Below are 25,012 nucleotides of genomic sequence, written 5' to 3' on the forward strand. Positions count from 1 at the left end.
TATGGATATATAAAAAGTACACATTATCTTAGATCAGTATAACCAAAGAACATTTTAATTGAGGATAGTAAAAAGGACAGTTAATGGCCTGCTCTGAATTTATTTCAAGGAGAAAAGTTATGCTTGAAGTAAGACTCTGAGTACACACACACACACACACACACACACACCTACTTCACCTACTCTCCATCAGGAGACTAACAGAAAAGATGAGCAGTTTGGATTTCTGATGACAACTAAGTATTCTGGTGGATTACTAATGGGAAATAACGGTATAGGAGGTATTTGTTGAGCTGAGGGCTTTATCCTCTTGCCCAGAAGTTTTACTTACATATGTGTAAATAAATATATAATAGTTATATAGTTACTTAGTTATCCATGCTCTTTTAATAATTGGTACTCAGTGAACTAACTGTACAAAGTTATATCTTAGGTACTCTTTAAGTATTTTGCTGTTTATAGAACTTCTGTATATGTGTCAAGGTATGTGTGTGTGTGTGTCCCCGCACCTGTATTCCCTTCAAATAATCAACAAATTCAAGTAGCTCTAAATATTGGACACAGTGAAAATAAATTTTGCTAACTTTTAGAAATAAGTAACTAAGGTGACATAAGTTGCTTCTCATAATGTGCAAAATTATATTTTACCTGGCCCAGCCTTTCTCCCTTCTGGAGCACTGGTGCAAGTGTCACTAGCATCTCCTATCTGCAGCTTTTGGAGCATTAAGCTTAAAGAGGTAGCCAAGTTGAGAGTGCAGAGGCCTGAATGAGTTCTACAGAGTGAAGGAAGTATTTGCTCTTGTTTGGCAAATTGAGGAAATCTGAAGATGGTTTTAGGGGGATACAGTACGAAGCCAAGGGCTTGGATTCCTGAGAAGATCAAGGGACAGAATAATAATATAATGGGTGAGTAGGGGCATAACAATCTAGAGGAATACCAGTAATAAGATGCCTTTAACCATGGATCGCTTTTTCTTTTCCCTCAGTCAGTGGGGGGTGTGGGTAAATTCCAACATCGCCTCATTCACTCTTGACTACCTCTATTATCGTGGATGATTGAAAGCCATCTGCATTGGGTTTCTTTACTTTCCCATTATAACCAAAGAATCTATGCAAAAATTGCCTAGCTGCACAACAGACTCAAAATATTCAGCATTTATTGGGTAAGATCTCCCAGGATTTGAACTGAATAATCACATCAGGTGGTCGAATAGAGCCCTTATAAAATGTTTGCTGAAAATCCCTAAAGTCTCATAATATTGAAATTACAAATCTCAGCTCTGCGTTATATTGGAAAGAACATATACCCAGTATCAAAGCTTTAAAAAATACCTTCCAAATGAATTTTCAAGGTCCAGGGTAAAGAGAAAGGGACCCAGAAGTAGGGTACAGAAATTACTAAAGCTTTTTGGTAAAAACTGACTTCACTGGTCATGCGATTGAACTTTTAGTTCTAAGAAATTAGGCATATCACAGAAAATGCTTTCATATAATCTTAAAGCTGTCAAACTTGTTGTCTTGTAAGAGGCCTTTAACAATTATGTCAGCCCTAAGAAAATCAATTTACCAATTTTGAGAAGATTCTATTTCAGTGTCTAATGATCCTCGTTATTACACCTTTTCATTATTTAAACTTCAGTCCTTCAAATCACAACTTACACCGTGTATTTTTTCAATCCTAACATATCCTCTCAATTTCTTTGTGGATTCTCAAAAGTGGCAGCTAATGTCAATCATATCTAAGATTTGTAAAACGTTCATATATTCATTATCTTATTAAATCATAACCACCCTGCAATGCAAGAACTGTTATTATCACGGTTGTACAAAACATGGAACTGATGATTATGTGCTTTATCCAAAATCACACGTCTATTAAGTGATCTAGACCCTTACTCAAATATTCTAGTGTATACCATGAGACAGACAGTGGCAAAATACTTTGGCAGTGATGCTACGTCAAAGCCATTAGTTCCCAGGACTTCACTCTGTTAGCTAACGCCCTCCTGGATAACAGCACTATTTGCTAGGTACTGTTTTAAGCATTTCCATATGTATTTTAACTCCTCTAATCCTTGCAGAAACCTAAATGTAGGTGTGATGATTGTCCCCATTTTACAGATGGAACTGAGGACCAGAAGCGAAGTAACTCTTCCAAGGTTACACAGGTTGAACAGGCAATGCCAGGATTCCAAGGGATTCCAGGATTCTAGGTCGTCAGGCTCCAGAGTTTGTAGTCTTTATCTTGGCATCATACTGTTGGCCAGCAGAACTGAAAGTGAATCTTTGGGGCTATACTTGGTTTTGCGACTGAATTTCTGCAACCACAGCCTTAACCTTCGTAAACTAATCTGATCAGTCATTGAGCTTCACTGATCATCCTACATGTCTATATGGCATACAGTCAGAAGATTCGATTAGGTATTCTTCCCATGTCAAGACAAAAGGGGAAAAGTCGTGTTCATACCCCTATTTTCTCTTTAAAATATTCAGAGGACTTAGGGTGTCTGGGTGCCACAGCCAGTGAAGTGTCTGCCTTGGCTCAGGTCATGATCCCAGGGTCCTGGGATGGAGCCCCACATCCGGGAGCCTGCTTCTCCCTCTGCCTCTGCCCCTCCCCACCTTCTCTCTCTCTCTTCTCTCTCTCTCTCAAGTAAACAAATAAAAACTTCAAAAAACTATTCAGAGGACTTAATCAAGGCTTTCTTCAGTTCACAGGTGTAGGGAAAAGCAGGTGCTGTTGAGCAGTTACAACTGCTAATCAACCGGAGTGACACAGATAAATGCCTGAACTAACTGCTGTTGTTCCACTTTAGCAAAACAATAGCTGGAGTGACATAAATCAACTGGGGAAACCGCTAGCACTGACTTGTGAGGCCTGCCACTTAGTTCTTGATTCTCTTTAACTCCACTTGTATTCTCCGGCTCAGGTTATAATGCCTAAAGCACAACCTCCTCATTCCTCCTGTCCATCTCCACTCTTTTCTAGAAACGTGTACACATGTGCTCTCGCAGAGATACGGTAAAAATTTTACAAATGGATAAACTTTACCATTTGAGGAAAGGTTTGTAAGTAAGCTTAAAATAAAGGTACCCTTAGAAATCCTGTAAGTTGCCCCCAAATGTACAGTTCAGAATATATCTATGTAAGTTCAGCATAGCCAGTTTTTCCCTCAGTGTTGACACCCATTGTTTCTTCAGTTGATTAGATGAATTAATTGGCTTGCCATTAGGAATCCTATTATGTAAGTTTTTCCAGAGAAAAAGAAATAATGTGTGTGTGTGTGTGTGTGCATATGTGCACAGAGGACAGTGCCGTTCCTGACAAAAAAAAATTTTAAGAATCTTATTGTGTTGCATATTTCTCAAGACCTGATAAAGGGAAACAAATTCATCTGAAAAGCCTACATGTCCCCACAAATGAGCTAGCATTTGGTCACCAGCTGCACAGGTCATTTATGACTAAGAGAAAACAAATTCCCACCAGCTAAATAGTCTTTCTCTCCTTTCTCAACCACCTTTGCACTCTGATGCTGGAAGAAAAATGAAGAACAATAGAGGGAAAGCAGAACCACACGAGCCACTTATCCTCAACTGCAGGAACCCAAGCCAGTGGTCAGGCCTGACCTTGGAGAGAGCTATGAGGCAGGAGTCGGGAGAAGCTTTATATTGAGTGTGAGATTGAAGTTTTAGTGTGAACTGGGCTGGATTTTCAAGTCCCTGGAAGTAAGTCATGGAAGATTTCGTTTTTAAAGATTTTTTTTATTATTTATTCATGAGAGACACACAGAGAGAGGCAGAGACACAGGCAGAGGGAGAAGCAGGCTCCCCACAGGGAGCCCGATGTAGGACTCGGTCCCAGGACCCCAGGATCACGCCCTGAACCAAAGGCAGATGCTCAACCACTGAGCCACCCAAGCGTCCCCGTTTCAGTGCATTTAATAAGCTGTTTGCATTTGTGGAAGTAAGGTGTGAAGAGTGTACCAAGGGGCCGAGGTTTGAGATAATTTCCCACCTGTAGGAGAAACCATTATTTAAAGTTGAGATTAGGGGCACCTGGGTGGCTCAGTGGTTGAGCGTCTGCCTTTGGCTCAGGGCGTGATCCTGGGGTCCTGGGAAGAGCCCTGGGAATCTATCCCGCGGGGAGCCTGCTTATCCCTCTGCCTGTGTCTCTGCCTCTCTCTGTGTCTCTCACGAATAAATAAATAAAATCTTTAAAAAAAATAATAAAGTTGAGATTAGTTTGGGGGACTATTATTGGCTGAGTAAATTGTCTATCTTTGAAATATGACTATGACATGTGGTCTGAGAATTGCTGTGAGCTGATGGAATGTGTGAAACGTTCAGCCTTTGAGATCATCAGTGAGGTTGTCCAAGCAAGCAGGCCCTCAGAGGTTGGGGCAGAATGCTTCGAGCCCCCTGGGGTGCTTTTAGCTGAGTAGAGAGAGCTGGAGGACAGCGCTAGGTAGCTGGTTGTTGCTCAAGGGCAGCACCAGCCTCTGGACAAAGTAGTCCAGTTAGAGCTCTGCAGTCCTTTGAGGTTTTCAGTGGTTGTGGATTCACGATGGAGCCCCAAATAAATGAGGAAACTATGATATAATGAAAACTGAAGTGGAGGCCAAGCCATCTGGACTCTGCAAAGAAGGATGTGAGGTACGTCTGTGGACCTTGAAGGAGCCATGGCAGTGATTGGCAGATGAAGGCAACAAGGACAGCAGGAGTGGTAGTTATGGGGAGCAGGAGTTGTGGGGCTCCTTGGTGAAACACCTGGTGTGCCCAAGATATGGACTCAAGTGTCATCCCAGCTGCACCTGAAGATCATTAACCTAGCAGAGCTTGGAAAGAATGAAACAGTAGCTATGGAGATTCCGTATTCCTGCTTCCATATTCCATACAGCAGGCATAATGGTTTTAAATCCTATTGAACACTATCAGCACGTAGCTAATGCTTAGCTGAATATTTGACAGAGGCCCCACATCGGGGAGAGGGAGGGCAAGAAGAGTAATTTTAAATGGACCTTCAAGACAATTAAAAAATCGAGATAAAATGGGGTGGTCCTTCATGGCTCCACAAGTATGCCATTCATTGGCTCCAGGTCTACTGAAAAGCCAGAAGGCTTGGTAAAACTTCAAAATTCAGGGCCTCAGTCGCTATCCTGGGGAAAAGACCCACATGAGAGGAGGATGATGCTAAGTGTTAAAAGCCACGTGAAAGTTACCTTTGAAACTGAGAGGTGTTTCATGGACATCGAGGAAACCCAGCCCTCCCTCTGGCTTTGCAAGGGGAACGCTTCTTTCCCACTCCTGAGCAACGCTCTCAACCTGCCGGCCTCCTCACTCCCGCTTTCCTTGTCCTTCATTTGGAAGAGAGATGCTGCAGGAAGCTTTGTGTGACAAGGTCTTTTTTCTCTCTCTCTTTTTGAAGGAAAAGACTCAGCTGCCCACGTGTGTTATACTGTGGGAGCAGTGATGGTCTCCTGAGGAGAGTGAGACAGCCTGTCAGCTAGGCAAATAGAGCAGGGCCTGGGAAAATGTGGGTACCATGGGGATTTGGGAAGCCCGAAAATCATCACATTGGTGGGGAAATCTTGGACGTTGGCAGGATCTAGAGAGGGGTTTCAGGTCTGCTTTGACCTTGGAGTGAAGAGAACTCAGATGGACATCTCAGGTGTATATATGGTTTTCTGCAAATGACCCTTGGAAACAGTATTTCAGAATGCTTTTTCATTTTCGTAAAGGAGAATCAAGAGTCACTACTGAAATCTCTTTCACAGGAACGAGAACCATCCTGCTACCCTTGCGACATTACAGCTGAATGACTGCATTTCACTCGGACACTGGATGAGGTTCTGTTTTCCTCACACCAGCCTGCCATTGGCTTGCACGTGGAAAAAGAATATGATTCACAGAACTCCAACATGTGGTTGGCCTAGGGTAAGTACACCGGTAATGTGTGTTGAATTAAATTCAATTGGAATTGAGACGTTATCACATAATAAATAGGCCACAGGCCTTTGCGGGTCATATACTAAGTTGGGCACTGATACAGGAGAGTGTGGCTTATCACACGTGATCATCGTGTACATGAGAACGTGTGCACGTCTGTGCATCATTATGCACACATGGCAAAAAAAAAACTGTCGCATCTGGTGTCATTCGGTTTTGCTGGTTTGGTTTGACCAAGAAAGCATCATGGGACTGCTTACTCCTGTGGAGAAGCCTCCAATCCCAGTGGTCTGCCTGGAGGTGAACGGCAATCCTCAGACATGTTTACCTTTGGCAGGAGACCAGCAAGCTTCCATTCAGGCTTCCTTCCTACTTTCAGATCTTTCTTTATCTTGCTTCTTACACCTCATCCAAGGCATCACTATAATTGTCCTTTGGAGTGCCAGCTGATACTTGCAGCTTCCTGTCTCTTTGACCAAGGGAAAAATGCTGATTTCCTCTTTGCTATTTGGCAAATGTCAAAAGAAAAAGACTGGCTACACTATGTATTCCTTTCAGCAGCATGAATGAACATCCTGTATTTTTCCCCCAATAAGGAGAAGATTTAACTAGCTAAAACTTAATTAGCCTAAGCTGAGAGACTTTTTTCCCATTATTTCCCTATTTCTTCTCCTTCATTTGTTCCTTTTTATCTTCCAAGAATCCCAATCCTATGTAGTTACAATCCCAGGCCTTTATATCTTTGCATATCATGTTTCTCTCCAACTCTTTTTTTTTTTTCTCAGTTCTGGGAGAATTTTCTGAATTCTTCCACTTTACAGATTTGGTTTTTCTGCAATAACCTACTGTTCACTGCCTCCATGGTAGTGTTTTTCATTCTATACTTGTGTTTCTCATCTGAATGCAATCTTGCCTGATTTTATATTGCTTTGTCTTCACCTATGAAATGTTTTCTCAAAACTCTTGGGGAATACAAAATAGAAATGTTTTAATGTTTTCTCCAGTTCTATGGAGTAAGTCTCTTTAATTGGGAAAAACCTGTTCTTATTCCTTTCTTTGGGACTACTAACTCTTCAGATGTCTGGGAAGTTGTGTGTGTGTGTGTGTGTGTGTTTTATTTAAATTCAGTTAGCTAACATATCCATATGTCATTAGTATCAGAAGTAGAGTTTAGTAATTTATAAGTTGCATAGAAAACCCAACTCATCAAATCACATGCCCTCCTTAATGCCCATCACCCAGTTACCCCATCTCCCCACCCCTAAAGTTAAGAGTCTCTCATGGTTTGTTTACCTCTCTGATGACTTCCCATTCAGTGTGTGTGTGTGTGTGTGTGTGTGTGTGTGTGTGTTTAAAGATTTTATTTATCTATTCATGAGAGACACAGAGAGGCAGAGATGTAGGCAGAGGGAGCCTGATGTGGGACTCAATCCCAGGACTCCAGGATCACGACCTGAGCCGAAGGCAGACACTCAACCACTGAGCCACCAAGGTGCCCCGTGTGTGTGTGTGTGTGTGTGTGTGTGTGTGTGTGTGTTTAAGTAGACTCTATGCCCATCATGGGGCTCATCCCACAACTTGAGATCAAGAGTCTCATGCTCTTCTGACTGAGCCAGAGCGGTGCCCCTGGGAAGTTGTTTTGTTTTCACATAGTCCCAGAGTGGGCTCTACTAAGTTCTACTAGTTGGGATGGGTGTCTGTACAAATAGTTTATTTCTGGCAAGAAAAGCAGAGTTTCCCATTTGTATACTTTTATTTTCCTACAGTGAGGGGTTCCTATGGACAGTGCTAGGCTCAGCAGTTTTTCTGTTTGTGATGGTAGCATGAAGTTAGCCAGAGGTCTTACCCCCTTCCTGAATTGTCTTGATCGTCCTTTCTGAGCCCGTTACCCCACTCTCCCCTCTCCAAGCATCCTAATCAGTGCTGAGAGAAAAAGGCAGGCAAGGTGGGAGGCCTGTGTCTCTGCCTCTCTCTCTCTCTGTGTCTCCCATGAATAAATAAAATCTTTTAAAAAATAAAAAAAGAAAGCAGGCAAGGGAGCATGCTGGCCTGCCACTCCGTGGTCTCAGCTGTGTGGCAGTTGTTGGACTTCACTGTCTCCTTCCCCATCACTGCCCCCAGGTCCAGGACTTTACCTACACTTCCACACTGGATGTGGGAGTTTGAGGAGCTTCTGTGCATGGATCCCTTCCACTTACTGCTTAACTGGGGTTTTCATTCATGTGTGGAAGAAGAACAGGAGAGTATTTCCTTGACCTTGTCCTAACCATACTACCCACACCTTTCAGAATGTCCCCAGTTTCTTGCCTTCTGTTTTCCAGCAATCGTATATGCTTTTCCTATTGTTACATTTATGATTTGTGTTAGCATGTCTTTATATAAGAAGAATGTCTAGTGCAGCATTGCTTTTCATAGTGAAAAGTTGGAAACTAATACATGGTTAACTAAATTATTTCTATCTGTTAAATATGAGGCCATTTGGATGAATGCAAACCTGTATGTATTTCTAAGTGTGAGAAGCATCTTCCAGTATTTACAGCACAGCATCATGACTATTAAAAATTTTTAAAAATCATATGTAAACAGAGAAAGACAAAATAATCTTGATGTCAGAGGAAGTCATTCTAACATTCGCCATGTGAAGAAAATTTTTTGATCTCCCATCCCATGTCCCATGGGAAGTCCTGTATCTCCTCCAATATTTTTGTAGACTCCTGACAATTTATGTTCCCATGCTTACTTCTGATTCTGAGTTCTTGGTTCTTTTTTTTTTTTTTTTTTTTTTTTTGCCTGCTCTACAGGAGGAGAGATTGATTCTGTCATGTAAGCCCCTCAGTTCTCGGTTCTTTTTAACTCTTGGTCTTCACCTCCTCTGGCCCAGACTCAGCCCCTGCTCCTTTATTCTCCCCAAGCACTTCCCTAACCATTCCACAAATCCTGTTATATAGACACGGAGTTTATTGTGGTGAAGGAGGAGGCTCCTTCACTTGCGTGGAGCTTACATTCTGCTTCGAGGCATGTGTAGCTGTGTTCCCGACCAAGTGAGTGAATGCAGGGGCGGCCGGCGGCCATCTTTCTTCCTGGCTTTCTGGCTCCACCATTAGGTAAACACTGTGCCACCACTTCTCCTCATGGGCACCAGCCTCCTACAGGCTGCTCAACTTTGAATTAGCTCTCTCACTCTCGCCCTCTCATTGAATCCCTGTTCTTCTTTTTTATTTAATTTTTTATCTTTCCAGAAGAGTTTGGTAAGTTTATTTCACTTCCTTCTTCCAGTCGCATGCATGGGACCTCATCTTTTGCATCCCCAAATGCTTATCAAGGTATTTACCTAATTGAATACAGTTATTTTCTTTAAAAAATCTTTACTGTTGGCTTTTTGAGTGTTTGACTTTACTACCTTACTGCACATGTACATATGGGTTTACAAAAATATAGAGCTAGGGGGGTGCATGGGTGCCTCAGTGGGTTGGGCATCTGCCTTCGGTTCAGGTCGTGATGTCAGGGTCCTGGGATTGAGTGCCATGTCCAGCTCCCTGCTCATCGGGGAGCCTGCATCTCTCTTTCCCTCTACTCCCCCCTCATGCTCTCTCTCTCACTCGCTCTCTCAAATAAATAAAATCTTTAAAAAATACATAGAGCTAAAGACATAGAGTCATCCAAAAGAATATTATCTCTGGACTGCTGGATTAGGGGTGGTTTTATTCCTTGTTCCATCATTGATAATCTGCATTTTCTATTTTCTAAAACAAACATATATTATGTAATCTTTAAAAGCAAACAAACAAAAGAGCTTCAGTAAGCTCAACCTCTCCAGCTTATCTCATTGCAAATAGAATATAGTTGGGGTGCCTGGGGGGGCTCAGTTAGTTAAGTGTCTGCCTTTAGCTCAGATCATGATCCCAGAGTCCTGGGATCGAGCCCCTGCATCAGGTTCCCTGCTCAGTGGGGAGCTGGCTTCTCCCCCTCCCTCTGCTTATGCTCTCTCTTTCAAATAAATAAATAAAATCTTTAACAACAACAACAAAAGGATATAATTGACCTTAACTTTTCTTTTCAGAATCCCAAAGTTTCTGGCCATGCATCTTATTTGTAAATGGAAGTCCCCTTTTCCATACCATATGTGTTCTTTTTATTGAAGTATAGTTGACACACACACTATATAGCTTTAAACTAATTTTAACCAAATAAGTACAATCTTAAATACACACAATTTGGGTATATACATATTAACCTTAGAAACAGCAGACTAAAACAGTTAAGTGGTTTAATTTGGGGTGGGAGAATCTTTCTGCATAATTTTAAATTGTTTAAAGATTTATGTATTTATTTGAGAGTGAGAGAGAGAGAGCACGAGTGGGGAGGGGCAGAGGGAGAGGGAGAGAGAATCTTAAGCAGCCTCCACGGCCAGTGCAGAGCCCCATGTGGGGCTCAATCTCACGACTCTGGGATCATGACCTGAGCCCAAACCAAGAGTTGAACGCTTAACTGACTGAGCCACCCAGGTGCCCCTGGGTGATTTTAATTTTCTTGCAGCCAGGCCCATGTAGTTCTAGTATTTTTTTTTTAATTTTTATTTATTTATGATAGTCACACAGAGAGAGAGAGAGAGAGGCAGAGACACAGGCAGAGGGAGAAGCAGGCTCCATGCACCGGGAGCCCGACATGGGATTCGATCCCGGGTCTCCAGGATCGCACCCTGGGCCAGAGGCAGGCGCCAAACCGCTGTGCCACCCAGGGATCCCGTAGTTCTAGTATTTTAAAAATTGAAACATCCACAAAACCTGCAGCAGGAACTTCTGTTGAACCTTGCAAATTCATTTTCCATTAGAAAGCAGCCTTCAAAAAAAAAAAAAAAGAAAGAAAGCAGCCTTCATAGGTGATTTTGAAGAGGGTTGAGTGTGTTACATGGTAGTGCCTTAGCATGTCTTGATGGAGTATGCTATCGTGAGCTGCTACTAGCTGCTCATACAACCTGAGGCAAGTCAGTTTGTCTAATAGATATTTTGCTATCTGCAGAATGAGGGCCTTCACTCTGTGAGGATGTGTGATTCACAGGTCCAACATTTCTGTGACTCCACTGAACGTTAAGAAATCCAGCATGAGAAATGAAGAAGAATACGTGTTCTTGGTAGAGATGCAAAGGTCTGATTTTGTGGTCGGCAGCAAGGGTTCATTCCGCTGAGGAGAATTGTTGCTTTGACACCCCTGCAGTATCTGGGGGTGCAGAGCCGACACCATCCTAGCCCTCCTTTGCCAAATATTTTCCATATATTTTGTGATTTTCTTTTTTTACCTTTGGCAAAATGACCTGATTTTATGTGTAAATAAGAGATCTGATTTCCAGCCGGCTGTGTTGGGCTCTGTGTACTCCACGGAGTGAAGGATGCTAACATCTAGAAGTGCGAGGTTCTCAGTTCTGGATTATTTTATGGTAGTGACTGAGTTGCAGTCCAAAGCTGCCTTAAGGAGCTATCTGGCAGTTTGCAAAGCCACACCTTTTCCTTCAGATCAGTGGGAAAGTCACTACATTGCTTCAAACTCTTAAGCAATGTTCTCAGCAACACGGAAGACCGCCACCTCTTTGTGCCACCGTACTTGGCACTCAAATATCAGGCCCCTCTTGTTCCCCCATTAAAACTAGTGTTTATATAGGGCGGTTGCTTCTATGAACATAGGACAAGACACTTCACTCAGCTTCAGTGCAAACTCACAGAGCTCTCTGATCTATTCTCCTTATTTAAAATTACGGAAGGCCTCAAAAATAGTGGTGGACAACAGTTATATAATCATTCTCACCTCCCATTCTGGCCAACTGAAATCCAGAAGCCTTCTCCCAGGACATGGGCAGGGAGCAAAGTCTTAGGAGGAAAGATTGCAGGTCTTTCTTGGGTCCAGTTATGTTGTTGTTTCACTCATAGTTCCAGAAGCCAGGTGCCCCCTGTTGTCTCTTCCATATGACACTCACTGGGAGATCTTCTGGCCATTTATTCAAGTCTACTAAATTTATCGTTCCAAGTATGCTCAAAGTCTCTAAATCATAATGCCCTCATTCTGTCAGGTTTGTTTAAAATGCATATTGGTATGTAGGCTTCGTTTATTATTAAAAAAAAAAACAACCCGGATACCTCCCATTTTGCTGTGCCTCATCTAAACACTCCTTAACTGTGTCAAGCAAGGAATTAATTAGTTTTATATTTCTTATGTTAATTTCTCTCACTTTCCCAGTTAATTTCATTGGAAATCTGTTTTATTAGCTTAATAACACTTCTATCCTTCTGTGCTAATGGGATTTTTCATAAAAAATTCAAGGATTTCATATAGGCCTGAATAAATAGGAAATAATTGAATGACAGGGCTGATAAATGGGAACTCTTTGGGTACTCAGCTTCTGTAACCCCTTCAGGTCCCTGAGTAGAACCGGCTCTGCATCGTGTGCCATGATAGCTTAGCAGTGGACAGGTCCAATATCAAGGCAGTCATCTGTGCATGGCCCAGAGGATCAGAACAGGAGGCAGGCAAATTGACTATTTCTTTAAAGGCAAAATTTCAAGGGGCTTGATCCATCCAACTGGGGACAATGACTAATGCTTTCTACACACAGAAATGAAGCAGATGAACAACTATTCCCAAAGGTTAGATGCCATCCATTGAACTCCATTAAGCAATCAAATACCTGATGACTCAGAGTCATACTGTTCCTTACGTTCCTTGGGAAAACTTCCATTCCACCTACCCCATCCATTAATGCCCCAGCCCCTCAGCAGGGAAGTTCTCTAACCTGAGAGAATTTGTAATTTTAAGGAGGCTGCTAATTGAGTGACCTCTAACTTGAGGAAGGCTCTCATAGGCTAGCTAGAGTTTAATAATTATCCTCCAGGGAAAAACATATCCTGCAAGGAAAACTCTAGAGGCAGCAGCGGGGGCATACCCATTACTGATGAGTTCAGGGGCTGTTCCTTAAGATTCCCAACATTTTATGGGGAAGAGAACAGATGTGAAGGTCATGAGTCTGGGAGGTGCTGCGGTGACCTATTTCATTTTTCAAAACAATCATCGTAAAATAGATTTACCATCTTAATCCTTTTTTAAATTTCTAATTTAAAAAAATTTAGTGGGCTCTACACCCAGCATGGGGCTTGAACTCACAACTCCAAGATCACGAGTCTCAGGCTCTACCAACTGAGCCAGCTAGGTGCCCGGCTCCCCTCCCCCATCTCAATCATTTCAAAGTGCCCAGTTCAATAGCATCAAGTACATTCACATTGTTGTATAGCCATCAACACCATCCATCACAGAACTCCTCTTTTTGTGTAACTGTCCCCATCAAATAGTTCCCCCATTTCCCCACTCCCTAACCCCAGGGAACCTCTGTTCTACTTTTTGCATCTATGAATTTGACTACTCTAGGCACTTCATATAAGCGGGGTGACACAATATTTGTCTTTCTGTGATTGGGTCATTTCCCTAGCAGAACATCGTCAGGCTTCATTATTGTAGCATGTGTCAAAATTGCCTTCCTTCTCAAGGTGGAATAATGTCTCCTTCTATGAAATACTATATTCTGCTTATCCATTCCCCCATGGATGGGCACTTGGGATATAATGGCATCTTTCTGAATTAAAACCAGATGATTCCCAGGCACTCTCTGGAACTAGGTTGCCCAAACTGTGCTAGAGAAAAGTGTCTGGGATACCAGGAAGGTCCTACTCATGACAGTTTAGCTTCCTGAGCAAATAAGAAAAGGGACAAGAAAAGCCAAGTGACATAATTGCTGTTTGGTTGGAAGCAAGAATACAGACCTCTTTTAATGCATTTTCTTGGGTGCTTGTCATTTTGATGATTATCTTTTTTATTATTATTTTTTACCATAGTGATAACCATTAGTTTAAAATAAATAAAATTCCAGCAGCACAGGTTCTCTCTTAAAACCCCTTAGACACTTAATAACTTCAACTTTTGAGGATGTAAATTCTATAAGGTCACGTGGAAGTTTACCTTGTAAAGATGTATAAAATTCTGTAGGCTTTTGGTATATTATGTGTGAAAAGTGGTGCTTTAGTAGCATTACAATGAATATTTCATAGTTTTCAAAATAGCTTATGTTTTAAAATATAACATTCATTTTTGTAAAATGATCTTTTAGAAACTTTGGAAATAGCCCAAAAAAGTTCACAGCAGGCTAGAGGAAGAATTTGCAGCTTGCTGTAACATCATGTCCTGGCATTTGATGCCCTTTCTTAATCTCCTTGTTATTTTCTCTTTCATCTATATTTCTTTTTGTTCTTAAAGATTTTATTTATTTATTTGAGAGAGAGAGCATGCACAGGGGGAGGAGCAGGGAGAGAGGGAGAGAGAGAAGAGTCCCAAGCAGATTCCATGCTGAGTGCAGAGCCCGACGTGGGGCTCGTTCTCATAACCCTGAGATCATGACCTGAGCTGAAACCAAGAGTTGGACTAAACCTACTGAACCACCCAGGTGCCCCTCTCATCTGTATATCTCACTCTCCTTTCAAAATCAATTTTCCCCCTTTTTCCTCTTCCTTGCTCACCCGTTCCTTAGCCTTACCCATACTTCAGCCTGCCCTGGACCTCTAGGTGTCCTTCCAACCATTACTCAGCCCCGCTGATGGGTCTGAGAGAAAGAACAGATGCTAGTGCATTGTGACATCTAGCTGAAAGATGCTTACACTCCCTCGCCTATGCAAATATATACATCAGAATTGCCCTGAAACATATTTACAGTGAAGTATTGTAGACAAAGGACACACAGATGGAATGTTCTGCCAATAAAAGCAAATTTCAGATAATTATTTTGTTCTTAAGGTTAATTACTGGTTTGGATTTTTAAGGCATTTACTATTTTAAATAATGTAAACACTTAGTGGCCATAAAAATTTCACCCTATTACAGAGATATATCTGAAAAGGCAAATGTTTTCAGTGAGGATTTTCCTCGGGTTGTTTTCCTCCTTGAACCTCCTGGATCTTTGGATTTCTCCATGATCTTAATTGCAGTCTATACCAGCATTTGGATCATTCTGCATCTGTGCTGATAATGATGTGAAAATTAATGTAAATAACATGACAGCATTTCCCCTTTGTTGTTGTAGCAGAATGTGGTTATAGCCAAGCAAATTTGGCTATATTCATTGAGGTCCTAAGTCACCAAAATACTAAGCTGCTCAGATGAAAGAACGAACTACCTCTGGTTTAATCTCTGTATCTCTCTACATTATGTCTCTCACTGCCTCTGTCTCATGCCCTCTGCCCTCCCAACACACACATGGGCTTCCTTCCACTTAGGCTCTTTCTTCTCTCTTGACCTCACTTTCTCTGTAAAATGAGGAAGACTGAATGATCTCTGAGATCCTGTCCTGCCCTAACATTCTTTGTTTCAAAGCCTATGAATAAACATGACACTAATATCGACATTGCTACTTCCCTTTTAAAATGACCTGTACTCTGGAAAAGAGAGTTTGATGAATGCTGTAAAAATCACTTCCTGGAAATGAGACGAGCCATTTTCATAATGAATATGATTTCATGCACCTAGCTTTTAAAGAAGCAATTTGCTTGCCAAGTTGCCAAATTGAGGATTATCATTGTGATAAGGAAATTAGTGGTTAACATTTATGGCCATTTACAAGATCCACTCCACATTGATAAGTTCTCATACCTAGCCTAGAGAATCCCATTAAAAGGTTAGATTTCTGTTGTACAGATGAATATCTTAAAGGTAAAATACAAGTGAATTGAATAGCTCATGTACTTAAATTTGAATTTGTCATATGTCTGTATGTATTGAGCACACCATAAAGCTAGCTTTGAATGTTTCATGTGCTTTTAAAGAGTGACATGGAAATTATATTCCTGAGCATACACACAAAAAAGCTTTACTTAAATGGCTAATGATGGTACTCAACTCCCTAAAATAAAGCACATCTAAAAATATGTCTTTCTGAACCCAAGCCAATGAAAAGGTCTGCTTATTTACTTGCTACATCAAGTATGACCCATGGCTTTATAAGCAGACCAAGATTAATGGTAGGAGTATCTGTAACCAAGATATTAAACTATTGATTTGGGAAGACATGTCATGCCTCCGATTTTATTTTCAGAATATCTCTGAGCATAAGCACCATTAAACAAATAAAATGCAATGAAATGTGGGCTGTGCTAAGTCATCTCGTCCTCAAACTTCCATTCATCACAGAAACTGGGAAGTATAGAAAGCTCCAGACACTGGAAAAGCAAATTGTCACGATGGTATATAGCTCTTTCTTTGTGGTCTTCAAAGGGCACCACTGCCTAGGAAAGAAAACACTGTAAAATGAGTCTGTCCCATGAGTCTGAAGTGACACAATAAATGCCTGATTGATCTTTCTTATAAGTCATAATATTGTTCTTGACTTTTAAATTTTAATGCCCATATGAACATTTTGAAAATGGGTTTTCGTCTTGTGGGATTTAGGCTTGTGGGTAAATCCTGATGTATGTAAAGCCTCTGAGCTGCGTTTTGGAGGTTTGAGAAAGTCTTTTTTTTATTTTTAAGTAATCTCTACAGCCATTTTGGGGCTCAAACTCAACCCCGAGATCAAGAGTCACTCATTCCACTGATTGAGCCAGCTAGGTGCCCCAAGAAAGCCTTTTTTTAACATTTATTTTTTGTTAGAATTCCTTTCCTTTTCTCCTCCTGCTCTTACATAGTCAGATACTAAATATTGGAAGAGAAACAAAAATTCATAAAATACGACTTGGTAGCTTAAAAGAAGGGATCAAAGATAAAAGGGAAAAAGTATAAAAACAAAGCCATCTAGGTCTGAACAAAAATGACAGATCATGGTATTCTACACATCTGCTAAGGATATGGTCCCAAAATTGTTTCCAAGAGGCCCAGCAGCCGCTAGGAAAAGAAAGAATCTGTATGCTGAAAAAGCCACCATGTCTGTGAAGTCAAAAATATCAATTACACAATGGATGTATAATTGTTCTTGGTTGAGAGGCCAGGAAGTTTCCCCAGGCAGCCACATAAACAGTGCTACTGATAGTATAATAACTAAGGTCTCTAACACTGTCTTTATATGTAATACTGAATTCCATGAGCTATGGTTTAACATGGCCCTTAATAGAAGTTAATGGTATGGGGGGGCACCTGGCTGGCTCAGTCGGTGGAGCATGCAATTCTTCACCTTGGGGTTATAAATTCAAGCCCCACGGTGGGTGTAGAGATTACTTAAAAAAAATAAAATCCTAAAAAAAACAAACAGTAAAAAATAGAAGTTAATGGCTTAGTATCATACCAAAGCGTAATTTAGGAAAAGTCATTCTGCTGGAAGGCCAATCTGATGAAATCTATGTGCCTAACCCTCTGCCGACATGCCTGAATCTAGGGATGTATTAGAAGAGGAGGACAGATCTTGTCTTCTCCTAGCAGCGCTCGCATTTAAGAAGCTGTTCTTTTGAACTCAGCTTTTGACAAAGATTGAGTGACAGAGAGCTGGGATTGTTCTCCTGGTAAACTGTTAGAGCTCTGCTGCTTTCTGTATCTTGAAACCGGAGGATGGCAAGGTACAAGCTCAGTTGAGGAAAGTTATAAAACAAAAAGTAATAATAAGTAAAGATGAACGGACTAATATTTACTTTTGTCGGGCATTGTTTATGGTACTTTATTATTTTTTTAAGGTTTTATTTATTCATGAGAGACACAGAGAGAGAGAGGCAGAGACACAGGCAGAGGGAGAAGCAGGCTCCCCACGGGGAGGCCAATGCAGGACTCAATCCCAGGACCCCGGGATCACGACCTGAGCCGAAGTCAGATGCTTAACTACTGAGCCACCCAGGCGTCCCTGTTTATGGTACTTTATATGCACAAGCTCATTTAATTGTCACGTCAACCAATATTATACCCATTTTCCATATGGAGAGATTTGAAGGGCAGAGAAGCTAAGGAGTTTACCTAGTATCACACAACTAGAAAGTGACGAAGCCAGGATTTATAACCAGCTGGTTAGTGCTCCAGGTTCCACATTTTTAACCACCTCCTCATGGGAGAGCTTTTCTCATTACCCGCCCCCCCCCACACACACACACAAAAGGACCAGAAGGCCAAGAAACTACAAAGCATTTCATAACGACAACTCAGCTGTGCTGTTGACCTCAGCAGCAAGTAGAACAGTGTGGGCACTCCCAAAGACCTGGGCCACTGTTGCCTGGCCAGCAGGGAAACAGTTCTACAGTTGAAATCAGGTGACCTCGATTTGAGTCCTTCTGATGCAACCTTGAGTGAATGTGGCTCAGTTTCCCCAACAGCACAATGAGGGTTTTGACCTCAAATGGTGGGATCTTAACCAGGGGAGCATGGTAGTATCACCTGGGAAACTTTCCCAGCCCATTGCTCCAGGCCCTGCCCCAAACTCGCTGAGCACCCACAGTGGCCTACGTGGTGTGGAGGATATAGAGTTAACTTTTCAAGGCTAGCTTCTCCCTTGCAAAGGTCTTTAAGGACGGTACATAAAGAAACAGTTCTGTTGGGGCACCTGGGTGGCTCCGTTGAGTGTCTGCCTTTGGCTCAGGGCGTGATCCCTGGGTCCTGGGATCGAGTCCTGCCTCAGGCTCCCCACGGGGAGCCTGCTTCTCCCTCTGCCTGTGCTTCTGCCTCTCTGTGTCTCTCATGAATAAATAAATAAATAAAATCTTAAAAAAAAGAAACAGTTTTGCCTAGGCAGAAGGTTTTGTTGTGTTAAAAGCTAAGAGTGCATGTCTGAATCCAGCTACATCTATAAAAGCAGCAATACTTGTCACTCTTTCATGGTAAAGGACACTTGGAAGTGGGCCACGGGGAAAAGCCACTAAGGATCGGTGGCCAAACCAAACTTATAAGGGCCTAGGACGGGCTGCTGAAGTGAGCAAACCCCCAGCATTGACTACTAGAGTGAGCAAAGCCTGAATAGCAGCAGGGAGTTTGCAAGCAGACCTAGCCATGTTAGGAATCCCAATAAAGCAGTGAGGAATAAGGGCAAGGCCACTGACTACAGGCTCGTGTACTTGCTTGAAATCCCGGATTTGTCATTTCCCAGCTATGTCACCCTGGGCACATTTATTTGACTTCCCCGAGCTTCAATTTCTGCAACTGGGATATGGAGACAGAGTAGTGGACTCATGGGGCTTTACTCTAGATTCGTTGTGTGGTGTTTTCATTAGCATTTATTGTGTGCCTTCTCCTTGCCAGGTGTTATTGTAAGTGCTTGACATGTGTTTATTTTATTTCATCTCGACCAAACCCCAGACAACATGTCACCCAGCTAGCAAGCAGTCGGCCAGCGTGGATCCAGTCAGTGGGATTCCAGAGGCCATGCTCTGCCTCACTGCCCTCTCCCCTCCTTCTGCCTAGCATGGACAACAGCTCCAAATGGACAGAAGCTACTAAATTGCTTCTTTACAAGCTAAGTCCATTAAATCCTCTCCATTATGAAAATGGCTTCTCTGGTTCCAGAAAGTGCTTTTTACAAGATTCATTAAACTCCCTTTCCCCGTGTATGTGTCATTTTATGAGGGTGGCAGAAATATAGCTATTAGTGCCATGGGTTTCATAGACTTGTAGAATAATAATGCTAGAGCTATCAAGGCCCCAAGGCATTGTTTAGCCTATTCCTTTCATTTTACACTTGGGGAAACTGAGGCTCCAGAGAGATAAGTGGTTTAACCATGAAAAGCCACCAGGCTTATGACTGCAGCAGAATAAAAGCCCATGTTCTCTGACTTTTTTTTAAGTCCATGTTTACCTTCTCACTATCAGCGTACAGCCTTGCAAGCAGGTACCACTGGTGACTCACTGATGCATTGATTTATTCAAGAGATATGTATTGAGCAGTTGTTGATTGTGCCAAGCAGTGTGTGGAGTCCAAGGGCGAGAAAACCTCCTCCTCCAAGCAGGAGGTCGCTCTTGGCCCAGACAACCCCATCTCCACTCTTGCTGGAAGGAGTTGGGGATGGGGGAGCAGCAGGGCTTAACTTTGGCTGCACACTGCAATTACCTCGGAATCTTCTAAAAATGCTAGCACCAAAAATGTTTAGGGACCCACCCTGGAAAGCCGAGTAAGAATCTCTGCAGTAGGGCCCGGGCTCGAGTGGTGGCCCCAGGTGGTTGCAATATGCCGGGTAGGTTAGTAACCACTACTCTAAGCACATGTCCTAGCAGTGGTCAGAGTATAGAAAGGACGGTGCTCATGTACGATGCTAAGGCTTAGCAGGGCATTGCTGTTACCGGTTTTAGAAAAAGCTCCAGGGACTCCTGGGTGGCTTAGTGGTTGAGAGTCTGCCTTTGGCTCAGGGCGTGATCCTGGATTCCCGCGTTCAAGTCCCACATTGGGCTCCTTGCATGGAGCCTGCTTCTCCCTCTGCCTGTGTCTCTACCTCTCTCTTTCTGTGTGTGTCTCTCATGAATAAATAAATAAAATCTTTTAAAAAGTTCCAGGAATGACCAAAATATATATAACTAGAGCTCACAGCTTAGCCACTCAGGAGCTGGTCCAGCCACGCTGCAGGGTACAAGGGTCCACTCTCATTCCTTATGCTGAAAGGTTTCTTTTGAATTTCTGAGGCACCTGTTGGTGCCAAGCATTATGCTAGCCTAGGAACTTCCACGGATGAGTGAGTTAGATCCTGATATCCTTGTGAGGTAGGTGCTGTTATTATGCCCGTGTTTCAGCAGAGGAAACTGAGACTCAAGCTAATGAACTTGCTCAGGATTACAGAGGAAGTAGCCAAAGCAAGATTTCAAGTTATGCCTTCTGACTCCAGGACCCTTTTCCACCACATCATGTTACAAAGGAAAAGCCCTTTTATAAGATCAACAGATACACTGTCAGACCCGTGTCGTGCAAATTGTCAGGACATTGGAGTGCCTGGGTGGCTGCCCTCAGCTCAGGTCATGATCCCGGGGTCCTGGGACTGAACCCCACATCCGGGCTCCCTGCTCAGCAGGGAGAGGGATCTACCTCTCCCCCTCTCTCTCCCTCTGCCCCTCCCCCTGCTCATGTGTGCTTATTTGCTCTCTCTCAAAAAAATACATAATATCTTTTAAAAAATAAAAAAAAATTGTGAAGATGTTGATCAATAACATGTTAGACCAGTCTCTTCCCCACCCTGATTCTGTTCTCTCTGGTCTCCCCCGCCTGTTTCTAGCACATCTTCCTGCCATGCCAGCCACAGGTGCTGTTGTGAAAGGCAGAAAGAAGGAAGACTCTTGCCATTCAACCCTCTGTCTTCCAGGAGGTATGAACATGTCATCTCTGAGGATTTTGAAATCACTTCCTGTAATGAGTTTTGCCAGAGAACAGGCACAAAGAATTGTGTCTTATTCTTAGCACATATTCTCAGCACGCCTTTTAATGACTCCCATGGAACCAGTTCCATGCATGCTGTGTTTCTGTCTATACTGAACATTAGCAAGCACAAACATTCTCCACAATGGTTCGAAATTAGCAAGACAGTGTTGAATACATTTCTGCTCTTTTGTTGTTGAAAGCTAAAATATGTATTTACTTTCTTCTAAAGTAACCAAAATTTCAGACTACACTGTGCCTGTCTGTTTGGGCTGCGTTGAAGATCGAAAGGAAAGCACACCAGTTGACATACTATGTACTATGTACATACTATGTGGATTGGAGCCCTGGCCTGCAAGCATTTTCATCTACTTCCTGAAGGTGGTAGGAAGAATGATGGAAGTATTTTTATTTGATCTGTTGGCAGCCCATTCCCACGTCCAACGTGCTCATGAAAGCCTCTGCAAGGAGAAGCCAGCGTAGGGTGTCAGAAGAAATAAAAGGCAAACCAAATTTAATCTTGGGATTTTTATGGGTACTGCGAGGGAAAAGTAAATGTCACGATGCTGCCTGCAAGATGCTACCACTTGCGTGCCAGCTTCCCTCTCCAGTGTGACTTACCAACAAAATTTAGTAGCCACTGAATGAGAAGCTTTTTAGAATAAAACATGCTCAGATGCACAGCGTAGCTCCCAAGACATTCGGACCCAAATGAAGACAGACCCCATCTTGTGACATCTGTGGTCGATACTACACTGTTGACTTTGGGGAGCAGTGGCATATGTGAAGCTTGCCATCTCCCCCAAAGTAATTCATGTGAGGCAGGGGGTAGGGTGAGTGGGATGCAATCAAGATCATCCAAAAGTTCATTAGAACAAACAACCACTACCATTTCATGCTATTCCCTGGTGGAAGGAGGAAGCCCTGCATGCTCTGTTTGCTGGAATAAATTTGAGAGTCCAGTAGTTCTTCTGAAGCTCTCACTAAAGCCCGAGCAGATAAGGGATCACTGGTGTCTCACAGAATGATGTTGAGTTTTTCTCTCACCTTCCTAGTGACTCTTCAGGCATGGTTTTAATATTCTGTTCACGGCTTGCAAACATCATCGAGCATGTGGCTTTTATAAGCGTTGCATTGATACACGTGCCGTAAAAGAGTGCTTGGTAAGACCACAGCAAGGGCAATATGCAGGTTGCTACAAAAACCCTTCTCAGAAGATGAGAAAAAAAAATGTGGTGCATCCTTCCAGAATCGTACGGGAGCTGCGCTCTCTGGCTGCTCCGAAGCACTGTGTCACTGCGGTGTTGCCTTCTGACACTCGGTCAGCATCTCGACTGCAGCGGGGCTTTCAGGGGCGGCCTGATCTCGGGCACTTGGGGGAGAAGAACTCTCGTGTTGCCTGTGAAAGGAGTCTCTCCCACGGTTGTACATCTCCCTGAGTGCAATGGAAACAGCAGCAGGTGCTGTGTGCCAGTTGAAGCCCACTGGGTCCTGCACATGGGGGCAAACTGGTGCTCTGGGAGGCACGTGGTGCTCGCTGCTGCTGCTGCTGCTGCGTGGGCTCTTGGCACTGCCAAAATATTTCTTGGGCATCAAAGGCTGCCAGGCCAGGGCTGAGTGCCACGGTAAGAGAGGAGAGAAATGCACCAGTGAAGGGAATTTCTCTTTCCTTTTCTCAGAACCCTGAACTAAAAATAAAACAGAGGACACTCTGAACTACTCCAAATACAAACCAGCACAGGGGGAAAACACCCACAGCCACACACACACGCACTACGAGAGGGAGGTTGTGAACGTGACGTGAATCACTACACGCAGAGCATGTCAAATGCTGCAGGACACGAATTAAGTGCTAGAGAATCGGTATTACTATTACTTAGATGAAGACGGGCCCACGTCCGTATTGGATCCCTCGAAGGAACAAAACACGCCGAGTTGCTCGAGGTGTTGGCTTCCATCAAGCCTTGACAAGAATAGATCAGGGTGTTGGGAGGCCACTCACCTTGGCACATGGAAACCAATAGGGAAAGAGCGATGAAGGGACACGCGGCAGCAATTAGAATCCCCACTAACCAAGTACAGGAGACACAGAGGATTCTAGCATGTCCTAAGCAGAATCCCTCATCAGGGAGCAGCCGCTCTCGTTTGAGCGAATCATATCACCAGACAGACTTCAGAGAACCTTTTTAGAAACCCCCCCAACCCCCCCACCAAATCTGGAAATCTTAAGAGTCTGGGGACCAGCCATGTCTTTGCAGAGCTCAAAGGGCCACAGGTTTCTAGAAACCAAATTATGCAATTCTTTCCCTATCTGCTTACCTTCTAGGGGAGGTCAGACGCTCCCCCTGACACCCCCCGCCTCCGTTTTAGTTAGTATGGTAGTCAGGCTGTCTGTGTTTATTCAACCCAACTTAGACTGAACCTTCCCTGTTCGCCATCTGGGTTCGGGAGATGCTGTCTGGGGCTGTGATTTGTGAATGGCCGCATCCACCAGGGTGCTTCTCACACATAAGCCTAATTCATCGCCCTGTCAATTTTCTCCTCAAGCCATCACACTTGAGACATAGTTAGAATCCTGGAACGTGAGAGCCAGAAGGGGCCATCGAGATCAACTAGTCCAACCTCCTCATTTTACACCCACAGCTGATAGCTGCATTCCAATTTGTCATCCACATCGCTCCTGGCGTGATCAGGGCTGCCAGCACTGGGAAAATGGGACATGCTCCTCTTCCCCACATTCTCAGAGAGAGGCCAAGGTCACAGCATCCCCCCCCTTGTCCCCCAGCCAGCCTCACACACAGTTTTCACTGTTTCCTTTCTGCGGCTGTGTGAGGCAGGCTTATAAAGCAACAGCCCTTTGTTGCAGAGGGAAGAACAAAACCCCGGCCTCCCAGCAGTCGGGAGATTTATAAGAGCTCAAGGAAGGTCAAAAGGGTAAATTACCCTGTGACTTGTATATAATCAGCATCTTTCCAGCGGACTCCGGGACGAGGCTGATTACAGGGAAGGCAGAGGTGAGGAAAAGGGAGCATAAATAATCACACAACACGAGGCTAGAACAGGTTATGGTCCTCATCTTTCTTTTGGTCTTTCCGCTCAGCATTGTGCTAAATCTTTCTTGGAAGAGCATTTTCAGAGGAACAAACGGTAAAGATGCTTTCTTTCCAGATTTGTTGACAGTAGGAATGGGAACTAAGGATATTGTGAGAGAGTCTCTTTATTTTTAGGCCACAAAGGATATGCCCAGACATTGGAGGAAATGGGCCAGAACAGGGAACCATAGTTATTGAGGAGTCACGTCGGTTCCGAAGGAGCAGCCAAGGCTTTACAAGAGGAGGTGCAACTTTGGTATCTCTTCTCCCCTCTTCCTGTTTCATTCCGTCTTGCTTCCTTTCACATGTGACCTAGAGAATGGGGTTATATTGAGGCAAAATTGGGATGAGTATATCTTCATACTCTCCTGCATCCATGCATCTAAGTCTCAAGTGCCCACTGCCGCCTAGGAACTTTTGGCCCCTAGTGAACCCCACATGAGCCCTCATTGCCTTGTACTGCGAGTGCTCCCTGGGACACAGTAAGCTCTAGGGGCATGGAAACCTGGTCTGTGTTATTTGCCACTGTGTGTACAGCACCAGTCGTACAGCCCAGGATGGAGGAGGTGCCCAGGCAGCCTGAATGAATGAATGATTGTGGCACCAGTTCTTTGGAGAGCTAGATGGCTGTGATTTCAAATGAAACTGA

The 25,012-nt window shown here is 43.3% G+C and overlaps 1 long non-coding RNA gene across 3 annotated transcripts in view; it reads left to right on the forward strand.

The window, feature by feature from the left end:
- The window catches only part of LOC144309147 (uncharacterized), a 91,000-nt gene extending 68,560 nt beyond the window's left edge, over window positions 1-22,440 (forward strand). For all 3 annotated transcript variants that reach the window (XR_013375234.1, XR_013375241.1, XR_013375245.1), the window contains exons 3-4: window positions 5,775-5,934; window positions 21,132-22,440. This is a non-coding gene — a long non-coding RNA (uncharacterized LOC144309147). The remainder of the gene's footprint in view (window positions 1-5,774; window positions 5,935-21,131) is intronic.
- Window positions 22,441-25,012: the final 2,572 nt, after the last annotated feature.

The sequence above is a fragment of the Canis aureus genome, chromosome X, assembly GCF_053574225.1.
Source record: "Canis aureus isolate CA01 chromosome X, VMU_Caureus_v.1.0, whole genome shotgun sequence".
In the NCBI taxonomy this organism is placed as follows: Eukaryota; Metazoa; Chordata; class Mammalia; order Carnivora; family Canidae; genus Canis; species Canis aureus.